This window comes from Gymnogyps californianus, chromosome 6, assembly GCF_018139145.2.
Source record: "Gymnogyps californianus isolate 813 chromosome 6, ASM1813914v2, whole genome shotgun sequence".
NCBI lineage: Eukaryota > Metazoa > Chordata > Aves > Accipitriformes > Cathartidae > Gymnogyps > Gymnogyps californianus.
In genome coordinates, this window is record NC_059476.1 from 684192 (window position 1) to 696531 (window position 12340).

Here is a 12340-nt window from a genome sequence, read left to right on the forward strand (position 1 = left end):
CAGCCCCAGCTGGGGCATCAACCCTTCAATCCATTTGAGCTTCCCAAGACAACGAGGCTGGCAGTTCTCCGTGCAACACTGCGAATCCTAAAATGTCTGCAGCTGCATCCCCACGGGAAGCGGCTTTACCTGAACCTGCTCTGCCTGGCGTTCAGCCCGAGAGCAGCCGGTGGAGCTGGAGCAGAGACACCAGCCCCTGCCCACCTGCGGGAGCACGGGCAGCCGTGTGCCAGGGTGCTTTGCCCCTGCCCGTGGCGAGGGACAGGTCCGGGGAGCTGCGGTGCCGGGTAAGCAGCTCACCTGGGAGCAGCCCCGGTCACCGGGTTCCAGCAAAGCCTCCCACCACCCTGGGAGGGGACCCTGCGCGGGGGCAGCTGGGGCGGGAAGGAGCCCCGGGCACCGGAGACGGGCACGCTCTCCCTGCAAGACAGCTCCTCCAGTTGCTGAAACATTGAATAACTGAGGTGTGCCCGCTCATTGCTGGTCCCACTGCTGGTACCTCCAGTTTTCTGCACTCAAACATTTTCCTCTTAAATCTCGCAGGACTAGCCCAGCTCCCAGGTATCTCTGCCTTCAGGAAAGCTTTATAGCTCTCATATGTACAAAATAAAAACTCAACATCTAAAACGAATCAAGGCTCCAAGCCCAGACAACAAAGAAGCAAAACCACTTTTTTATTTTTAAATCCTGGGGAGGCTCATCAGTGCCTTGCAAATGTTTGAGGTTGGCGATCCTGACTCTTCTTAATGGCCTTTTTCTGCTTTAAAAAAAAAAACCAAACACCTAGTTTTTCCACAGTGGTCAAAGTTGGAACATTTTCTTCAGCGCAAAACTGTTTAACAAATGTTTTAATTAAGGAGATTCCTGTAGTTGTTTAGGCTAGGGTTAGGTTTTAAGAGACAAGGTTTATTTGCTTTTATTTTTAAGATACTTGAAGGAAATTAATTTTGTGCCTCTTTAAAACAGTGTAAGCTGCGAGCAGGGTTTGGTGATGTGGGTCTGAAAAAGCTGGTGCGACCGTACCCCGATGTCAGCTGTCTCCTCGGGAGCAAGGATGAGTGTCAGCCCCGCTGCGCCGGGGGCTTTGGCCACAGAGCAGCCCCCGGGCTGGGTACTGCAGGACCGAGCGGCCATGCGGCTGCGCAGGGGTGTGTGTCCCGTTAGCACTATGTTATATAAAACATAACTCAAAAAATTAATCATTTCAGAATAGATTAAGTCCATTCGGTATTCACTCCTACTGCTAGCAGCATGGCTAAATTTAAAAAGCCAAAGCTGGAAATACCTGGCAGCATCTCTCCCGTGCAGAGGAAAGCAAGTACAAACCTAAAGCACCGCACCATCACCTGGCGTTTCCCCTTTCCTTCTCTAAGTCAGCCCTGTTACCTCATTGACTCACCACGCGGCAGGAGGATTGGCAGATCTTTAAACTCAATTTCAGAGAAATCATTATAAATAATTTCCTGGTGACGTTCTTTTTTTTTTCCTGATCGGTTGGAAAAAAAAAAAAAAATGCTGGGACGGCCGTTTCCGCAGAGAGCCGACGGCTGCGGTTTGGGAGCTCCGGCCACGCAGGACCCACGGGTCGGCTCCTCGGGGCCCACGGCCGCATCCCATGGGAAGAGCCACATCTTGGCGGGAAGAGCCACATCTTGGCAGTCAGAGCGGTTTGTTCAGGGAGGAAGGGACCGGGAGGAGAGGGGTCAGGCTTTGGGAGGGAAGCAGCACGCTTCGCTGCAGTTAGGAAATTTCCATTATAGTTCAAGTAAACTGCATAGATGTAGCACTTGCTACGACAGCAATGAGCGGCATCACTGGTGCCTACGACAGTCATCTCCCACATTCGGGACATTTCTGGTCTCTGTGCTGTTTGCCCTGGGCGAGGCAGCGTTCAGCCGGGAAAGCCACTGCGGTAACCTGTGCACAGGTCCCCCATTCCCTGGCTGGCCTGAGGAGTGATTTCCATTTACTAGCTCCAGTTTCTCTCACCCCCCACGTCTTTCTCCTTTCAACTTTTTCTCCATCACCCTATCGCTGCACAGACGATTTTGTTTTGAGGCTGTTTGCCCCCACCTCACCAGCCGGTGCTGGCCACCACCTCCCGCAGCCGCCTCCATGTCCCTCCCTGCCCCGCTCCCTACATCGCTCCTCGGGCTCTTCTCTGTCCGTGAACTCGGCCAGTGTGACCGTGGAGATAAACCATGGAAAGTCGAGGAGCCTGCACGCAGCGGAGCTCACTGTGCTGTTGCTTCTGCGGGCAATTAGTCACCGTGTGCAGCAGCCACCGGAGCCCTCGCTCGTGTCCCGGCCCTGTGGCCATCCCCATGCCAGCCACCCTCAGAGGCACAAATGGCATCTCACAGTCTTACTCCCACTGAGAACTTAAAAAATAAAAGCACCTTGAATCACACCCAGAGCAGCAGGTAGGAATGAAAGTGCCACCCAAGCCTCTCCCATCACTAGTATTTAGGGCATCCGTAAAGCCAGGGCTCTGCATGCCACTCAGCTTCCACTCGTGAGGACCACACAGAAATCCCCACGGAAATGACCCACCGCACCCGGGCAGGGCTGACCCAGAACTACAAGAAGAGGAGAGGGCACACAAAGGCTTTACTAACATGATCAGCGTAGCGCCGGATTACATCCCTCCCACTTCTGGAATATCGGCTGTAAATATGCACAAGGTTATGCTGGCTGGTGTAATTAGGAGTTGATTGAGGAGTGATTTATTCCTACCATGAATAAATGAGGTCATTGCTTCGTAGAGAGCAACAGACAATTTCTTCTTCCTTTTCTGTGATCTTGGCTAACTGAATCACAGCTAGCAATCAGGCTGTCTGAGGGGTGAGGTCGTTAGATTAACTCGGCAGAGGAGATGAGGAGCTTAATTTGTCAGGTATCCTGCTGGGACCAATACTGGCCAAAGACACGGGCTCTCCCACAACAGCAGCTAAACGGGCACCCCATTAAAATCCCGGGTCCACAGCAGCTGGGGGGTTTGGTGCTCTGGGGCCCGGCCAGTCGATCCCCCGGCACTCGCAGGGTCTCCTGCATCGCCTGGGCTCGGTTTGCCCTTTCGCAGAAAGCTGTAGCTCCTGCAGCAAGGGGTTTGCCTCGGGGCACGGTGGCCGTGGCCTGCCGGAGGCGTCCCGCCGGGGCACTCGGCCCCTTGGCACATTGTAGGGTTTTGCTGTGAATACAGGCGTGGGACGACTCCCCACCTCCCCTGGAAGCCACACCGGGAGGCTTCCCGCTCCATCACGGATGGCACGGAGGATGCCTCGGAGCGTGTCGGCAAGGTACCGCCACCGAACGCCCCTGCGGCACAGGGGTGCTGACCCAGCACCGACGACAGCGGCGGGCAGGCTGGGCAGGAGCTCTGCCCACACCTCCCGAGCTCGGCTGGCGACAGGTCTTGGAGTCAGTGCTGCAAAGGAACCGGGAGCACGGCTGCAGGGCTTGGGGTGCCCGGGGGGCTTGGGGCGCTTTCATCCGCAGGCTTCGCTCTGCAGCACTGCCTGCGCTGCGAATCATAGCTGTACGTTGTTAAAGGTATGGAGGAACAGAACCCAAGCAATTTCTGGGTTTGGCCTCCATCTCTAATGGCTTTATGTTTATGCAAACTAGAAAAGCAAAGGCACCATCACCTGCCTCGTGAGCAAGGCAACTCTTCGCACGGCCGGCCTGGCTGACCCACCCATGGGAGGGTGAATTTCCATCGACTTCTGAAGGGCTCTTCTGAGAGGCTGGGCCTGAGAACTTGAAAGGTCGTCAGTATAATGCATCGATCTGCTGTTCTGCCTTCACGTCTGCTGTCTTTATTACGTAAGGAGCCTTGAACCTATTACAAATAGCTGCCCAATAAATATATATATATAATTATCAGCAGCTAAGGAACAACAAACCAGCGATAGTAGCATGGATCCTGGCCTGGGCTTGTATGTCAGACACAGCAAGGCGAAAGGCTCCCCATATCACACCGCTGTCACCCAGGCTGAGAAAAACACAGGGAAGATGCCTCCCGCCATCCCTGGGCTCCTGCATCTGCATTGCGTCAGGCACAGAAAAATCCATAAGCTCAATGAAAAGACAAAACAGAGCTTCTCCCCCGGCCGCACGCTGAATTTCGGTCCCACGGGGTCGGGAGCCGAACGTCGCCATGAAAAGCATGAACCCGGCCTCCTGCCAGCCTCTGCCCGAGGCCGCCGCGCGGTGCCACGTGCTGCCAGATCGCCTGCCGAGACCTGCCACCCTCCTCGTGCCGCTGCCTCCCACAACGCGCGAGCCAGGCTCCGCACTTGAGCAGCCCTAGGTGAGAACGGGAGCAGAGAGCACTTTTCTGTGGCGGCTTTGAGGACACCCCACTTTTTAGTCTCCTCCCCGCAGAAGCGCAGACTTTTTCCCTCGCCCTCCCCACCCCCTCCATCCCCCTTTTTCCTCCCCTTCGCCTGCCGGGATCTCCTCTCGGGATGCTCAGCACCCGCAGGGATGCACCGGGCAAAGCGACAACTGCTGCGAAGCCACCGGTCGTGCAAAGCCAGCCGGGCTGCTGCCGGCGCGGGGTCAGCTCTCGCTGCGCTCTTCCCCACAGCGGTGCCCAGGGGCACAGGTCTGATCTGCTCCTCCATCACCTCCCAAACCTCACCGCCATCAGACTTCTCGTGCTGAGGCTTCGGCAGCAAGCAAGCAAAGCCAGAAAAGGGCGGCTTTTCCTGGGCACAGTGAGACCGATTCCCGGTGTGTCGCCTGGGAAGGCGAGAGAGAACAGGGCACGTAGAAAAGCCCTGAGGGAAATCACCATGAGGCCAGCTCTGCCTTTGTGCTACAGGTGTCAAACTGAAAATGTCAAACCGAAAATGTCAAACGCCCCTGCAACACGGTGGTGCAGGGGCTTCCTCGGGGAGCGCCTGCCTGCAGCCCGGGGCTGTGCCGCCTCTGCAGCCAGACCCGGCTGGAGCGTTCGAGCCAGCCCTGTCTGGAATGCTCTGCCTCAGATAATGGCAAATAACAGCGATAAAGTTATTGCTGGTGCTTGCAATTAAGTTAGCAAGACCTAGTAAATGCAATTAAAAAGCCAAAACAAAATGCCTGAAATCCCAAATTTCTAGTAGATAAACAATCAATTTATCTCCTTTAAGTAGAAAATCTGAATTACTGGAATAACAGGCTCCCTATGTTTGTCTGGCTTTTAAGTTCTGCTGCAAAAAAATGTTTATTGGTGTAAGTGGCACTTTCTTCTTCTTTAAGCATTTCTGCAGCAGTGCATTAGTGATTTGATTACTCAGTGCTGTATTTTAAGTCAATTGAGTGAGATGAGTGGTAAGTTGCTACAGCAGACATTAATATAATTTTTGCAAGACTGCAGAATTGCTTTTGAATCTCACAGGGACAAGTAATTTCTTAAGAGACCCCTTACACAGTTTGGCAGCGCTTTGCCATAGGTGTGAGCACAACATAGCCCCGCCGAAGCTGCTTTGGACTCGCCGGTAACAGGAGCAGAGGCCTGGAGCCGAGCTCCCCAGCGCTCCCCGCAAGCGCCCTGCCAGCGCGGGCATGGAGGGCACGGCTGGGACCTTCGCTGGCACTGGAGACAACGCTCCTTCCAGCCCGCATAGCGGATGTGAGCATTAAGAACATATTTTCTAGACAGGAAAACAACACAATTGGACAGGAATGTGTTTCTTATTTTGTTGCCACTGCATGACCTCACTTCTCTTTATTTTCGGTTTCTCCAGACCATTCTGCACCTTCGGTTACCGTAGGTCAACAGCCCTTTCCTTTCTGGTACAGTTGGCTGCTTAACTTTTCAGCCCGTACTTTGTCCCTGCGAAGCTGCGTCCCTTCCTCGCTGGGCTCCCCTCCATCCATCAGCCATTACGGTTTTTCCCCAGAACACTGAATAGTGGGTGGCAGGGTTGGTAAGGTTTATCGGAGCTAGAGAAGGGGATATGGGCTTATGTCGACTGCCCTGGCAAGCCCTGCCCGGGAGCACTTCCCAGCAGCACCTTCCAGGTCCAGCTGCCATCGAGACCGTCAGGAACAGAAGTCTGGGTGACCTATTTCAGGGTGAAATGTGTCTGGATTTTTCTTCTGCAGCAGATGCAGAGTACTTCTAAAATGAATGACTATTGTACCCACAGATTCCCAAAGGATGGAAGTCCTGACTTCTGGCTGCGGCCACTCGTTCCCTCACGTAGAGAATTACAGGTCTCATTTTGCCGTGACAGATGATGTGTACGGGCAGCACTGGTAAACAACAATTTTGTTTGCTGACTTGTAGCAAAGGGAAAAACCCAAAGCCCTGCACAAAAAATGCTTTTCTAAACAGAATGCTTTTCCATGCTTCCCAGAGAGACATCAGTGGTTCATAATAAAGGAAACACTAGTGATACTACCCAAAAAAGAGCATCCATCACCGTTGTGCAAGCAACTGATCCTAACTGGCTGATCATAACTAATCCCCAGTATCTGTAACGGGAGGGGGGAAAAAACCCATTAATTACAGCTGATAATTAACATCTGTGACGGGAAGAACAGTTTAACCTTGAAATAAGCACAAATTAAATTTAGGCACAAAGCTGCCCCCAGTGAGAGCAGCAGCAGCAGCAGCAGGACCCCATCACAGACCCTTCCAAGAAGGTGGGGTTGGGACTGGGCATAGCAAACAGCAGAGAACAACATTATCGAACAGGTTTAATTAAGCCAAGCAAGCATTAGCTTTCCTCCAAAGCCTTCTGCAGTCTGTACAAAGGAGGAGATACCAATTTGCACGTCAGCGAGCTGCTGGTTTTCTCTGCTTTACGTGTTCAGCATCACGCGGGGCAGACGCCGTGCCACTAGTGCCGGCAGCTCCCGCAGCAGCTCTGCAGCCCGTGGCCCGAGCAGGCACGGACCTTGCACACGGCAGGACGGCTGTCCCCTCGCGGGGACTAGGGGCACGGGGGGGTTCCTGTGTCTCACTGCCCCTCTCTACTGTGCTACGCAGCCAAATTTAGCTCCTTTGGAAAATTCTGTGCTGATCCTGCCTGCCACAGCAGTCTGATGGAGAGTCAGCCGAAGTTTGCAGACAGAGCGGAGGAGGGTCTGAGTCAGGCCTTTCCCTCTGACAAACAGCCTTCTCTTGTGGGAAGCCGCGTTTTGTCAAGTCTCTGAACATAACAAAGCTTGTGCAGCCTGGCACCAAACCCAGACTTTTCCCGGCTGTGCGGTTCTCCCCCAGCGAGAGACCCCGTTCCCACCTGCGGCTCAGGTGGCCTGACGTTGGCTTGGCGTACCGCTCCCTTCCATCGCCCTTGGGGGACCGCACCCCCCTTCCTGCTCCCCAGGCTGTCAGGACACAAGCAGCTTCACCGCACAGCGCTCCACCCGATCGATAACCTGTTCTCCATCCCTTCCTGCATGCAAACGCCGCCCCCCCTTCTCCAGCCTCATCCAGCCCCCGAAGGCCAGTGGGCACAGCCCGCCCGCGGCTGTGCCATCACCCGCCAGCTCTAGATGTGCTCCCACACATCTGTGCATCCCACCGAAGCCCCATCTCACCGCCTCGGGGGGCTGCGGGAGCAGTCAGCACGCTCCCCCCATCACCTCCTGGCCGCCCCACGGCTGTGGCACCCGCACCCGGCAGGGACCACTCATGGGCCCAGCCAGATGTGGAGATGGACACGTCTCACACCATCGCAGCCACCGCTCTGAGGTGGCACCACCAAACAGGGGACAGTCAGTGGAGGGGCGATACCCGTGCCGGTCGCCGTCCATGCGGCGCTGCCGCAGGGTCTTCCCGCAGGCTGCCAACACGCCGACCGGCAGCGAGCAAACACCCTGCTTTTCCTGACAGCTTTTGTCCTGCCAGGATCATCCGCAACCAGACGTTTGCTGCAGAAGGGCTTTCACGTTAGTCTGGACCTCTGGGGCCACCCCAGCACCCGTCCTTGTCGTCCACAGCATCGCCCTGGTCTAAGGTGCAGAAGAGCCGCTGGCACATGGTGCTCGCCGCGTACCTCGACTTTGCTCGGCACGTGCCCGACCTGCAAACCCCCTCACACCCCCTGCAGCCGGTGCCCGGGGTACGTTACAGGGGGGACAAACCGAACCGGAGCGAAAGGCAACGTCAGAGAAGATGAAACTCGGAAAAACTGGTGTTACAAATTCGATTCTCTGTGAGGAGAGGCTTGCAGATGGAGGCTGTGGAGTTTTTTTCCCCACTGTGTATCATTTTGTAAGGGTGAAGTTGCATTAGTGTAGCTTTTACAGCCATTTGTAAGTCACTCCAGGGGCTGTATTATATTGAACAATCTTTTTTTTTTAATTTAAACGATTTTTTCAGAAAGAGGTCATAGATAGAAAGGTGAAACAGATGTTCCCAAAGGCAATTCCTGTCCAGACCCCTACTCCTATTTCTTGAAATTGCTGCAATTACCATACCAAGAAGTGTTTCATATGTCAGGGACAAACCACCGGAGCTGAGCCAGGCAGCATTTATTAGCAGCTGACAACGTCTAGCACCAGGAAGAAAAAATTACCTGTATATTACAATATACTTCATTAGTTCAAGACACAGTGGAAACTGCCGCTTGGGAAACCGCCGATACAATTTTTGGTGCACACGCAAGCTGTAGTAAAAAGAAAGATAAAAAGATAAAAAGCATTATACCAACAGGAACGCTTCTGCTCCCCCGGGAAATGCCTCCCACCCCCCAAAAAGCTCCCGCGGGGAGGAGACCCCGTGCCATGGCACAGCACCGGCTGCCGGTGGCCCTCGTCCCCCGCCGAGACAGCCGTGGGTCAGGACGGGGCCGTCGCCCTCCACGGCACGGCTGCTGCTGCTCCGGGCGCACGCGCAGGGAACCGGCAGGGCTGCAGGGGAGGGGGCGCGGGGGGAAACCCGGGAGGCCCCCGATACACCAGCGAAACCACGGACAAAGGAGGACCTGCCGACAGGATTTGTATGGCGGCAACAACAACTTACAAAGTCCCTCACATGAACCGATCGAGCAACAAAGATCAGAAACCAGCCAAGAGACAAGAAAGAATTAAAGAATTGTCCAATTTTGATGCAGAAAAAGGTTAATAATGGAAGTGCCATACTTATTTAAATACTGAAATCAGAGGAAACAAAGCCAATAAAACGATTCTCAAATCAGTTTAGTGTCATGGAACTCCAAATCACAAGGTATTATGTTGAAAAGTCCACTTTCAGAAAACAGAACAAACACTCCCATGGCTAAAACCAGCAATCATCACACAAAACACCTTACTGGTCCTTGCACTCCAGACTGTAAATCAGCCGTGAAGCGTTTGGGCAACCTCCTTGGTAGCCAAGGCCATCCTTAAGAACATTTTCTGCATTCTCCTTCAGCACCAGATGGATGCTGAGCCAAAAGCTCTTCAGTCCGACACGGGATGACTGTTGGCAGCACGGCCCCGGTAACGCGGTGTCCCGTGGCAGGGCACGCGGTGGCACGGCGCCTGGCGGGGCCCTTCACGGCGCGCTCCACGGGCGGCAGAGCACGAGGTCCTGCGGATCGGCAGCCGCCCAGAGGCATCGCCCCGTGGCAGCCGGAGCTGCGGCGATGGAACCCCGTTGGTGCTGCCGTGCTGCGCCGGGGACCCAGCAGGGACGCGTTCCGGGCCAGGGAGCTTTCAGGTGTTTGGGGCTCGCGATCCCTTCGCATCTTCCAGCGGGAACACAGACGTTTCACAGAGAACACGTGTGATCTCGCTTTCTCAGTCACCTTTTGAGGGAATTCAGAAGAAAACAACATCATCTGCGGAGTAAAAGCTGAAAACCACTGAATTCCCCAAAAAACCACTTTTGTGCTCCCCCATTAGACTTTAACACTTAATGTTGCTAATATAAACCCCGTTCCCCCCAACCCCCTCTCACTAGGGCCATTACCCCAATCACATAATCCATCTAATTCAATACATACTTACTTACACTGAGTTATTCCTGAATTTAAAAGCATCTTCACATAACTGACATTCACACGTGGATCTAACTCGAGAGAGTAGCACAGGCCCTTAAGTTTGTCTTTACATTTTAAGATACGCTCGGGAGAGCGGCACGCACCTACACAAGCGGCTCTGAACCCCCGCACGCTCGCACCCTCCTCTGCCAGGGAAGAGACCCAAATTCTAAAATTATCCACTCAAAATGAGCATTTTCTCAGCCCACTTTGTATCAGCAGTCACTGAGTAATTCACAGCAGTTCTAAGATTAGCTAATGAAGCGCAGTGACTCATCAGCCAAGCCTCTGCGCTGCTGGGAAAATTCAATTTTTCTTTAGCAACAGAGCTTCAGCTGTGGAAATTATAAATAAATACAGTTTGGAGAGGCTACAGTAACATGAGGGTTCTTATTTAAAACTCATTGATACAGATATTTGTGCCTATGATGCCCGTGTACTAACTGCATCACTGATCACTTGCAATAGTGCAGGATCGTGTCCGGGACTTTCTGCAGCAAAGCCGCGGCCCCAGAGCGGCAAACCCGCAGTGCCAAGTGGGAGAGGGTCTGGCCGAGCAGGAGCATGCGGTGACAACGCACCAACCAGCAAAGCCTGATTTCAAACCACTCATTAACTCACACCCATAAGCAAATTAAAACCATGCAGCATCATTACAGGCTTCTGCAAACGACGTTGTTGAGCAAAATGATGGGGTGGAGGAAAGTCATAAACAGAATCAAAGCAGAAACCATCCCCACCCCCACACCAGCAATAAGATGCAAAACAAGACCAAATTTCAATCCCGGATTGAAAAACATGTGCTCCGGACCCAGGTCCCGGGTGCTTGTGTGGGGCCGCAGGGCTGGGACCCCCACCACCCCTGGCTCCCCATGGGGCGGGCGTCCCCCTGCCCGGCCGCTCCGCTCTCCTCCCCACGAGCCTCCACTGCTGTCCAGCCCGAGCTTCTCCACCGGCACCAGAACCACCGTCACCTTCCTCGCAGCCCTTACACGTGGGCCGAGTGACCTGGTGTTACTGTCCCCACCCCGGGGTTTGCTGGCAACAGCTCGGCCCCATCCCACCCGTCACCCGTGGCGGGGGCCACCCGCACCACGTCCGTCGGTGCCCCGGGCAAGGCTGCTGCTGCCGGCGGCTGTGCCTGCTGCACCTCCCACACCGCTGGCCAGAGCCCCCGGCCCAGGGCACATCAGTGCCTTAGCGTCAATGAGCTCCCCCGCCTCGCCGGGGCCAGACTGCATCCGGCTCCTTACAACAGTTTGCTCTTACCAGCAGAACAGGGTGTACGGCTGCTTTCGGCGAGGGTGGCGGGAGCCCCTTGGGCACCCCCCCCCCGCCTCCACCGAATGGGTGGCATAAGCATGCAGGAAAGATGCTGCATTTCAGGGGATTTGGCCCCAAATTGTTTCCCCGCTCCAGGCTGGGCAGTGGGGAAACCTGCTGCCCGCAGCCCGGCACGGGGGGATCGGCGATGCGGGGCCGAGCCCCGAGCAGCAGCCCCAGCCCCCGGCACAGCAGGGCCCCGTGCCTCCTCCAAAACTGGACCCCCTGCACCCCTCGGGGCCAGCGCTTCATCCCCACGCACCTTTAGTAGTGCAACACCACTGACACCAAGGATTTTCAGCAAAGAAAAACAAACCCCCCTTTCCCTCCCCCCAAGCCCGTTAGTGGGGGTTGCTCCGTATTCAGTTCAGCTGCACTTAAGAGTCTCTATTTCAACTATATTCTGTTTCAAGCCACATTAGGCTTTGGTTATCAAAGCCAAATGCTTCAGGTTTTGGCGTCTAATGAAAAACAGCTTACAATTTATGTGTTTTTCCTGAGAAATTAGTTTTAAAAACAACTTGCCCAACTTTGTGTTTTGTAACATGCACTTCAAAAAAACAAAAAATTGAGTTTAGGGAAAAGAAAGTATGTTCCGTACAAGACAGACATTTGGTTGGATTAAAGCAAGCTTCCCTTTTAATCAGGCTTGCTGGAGCACTGCTGGAGATCCAGGCGCCCGTGTCTAATTCTCCGCGATGCCCGTCAGCTCGGACGATCCCCATTGCCTGCGCTCAGGCTGGTCCCTCCCGCACAAAGCGGAGCTCAGGTGGCAAGCACAGAAATTTGGAGTGACACCGAGCGAGGGCTGGGCCGCTCCCCGGCCGGGGATCGCGGCAGCCTTCGGTCACAACCTCCCTGCTGGGATGCAGGCAGGGACGGACATGCCGGGATACGAGGAGCGGTGGCACTCGGAGCGATGCTCCAGGCACCCCGGCCTCAGGGGTCCCTGCCAAGGGATGGGGCAGGAGTTGGGGGGTGGGAGCTCAGGTCTCACACAGCTACCGATGCTTGGGGTCTGCCCCCGGTCTCACAGCAGAGACATTAATCCC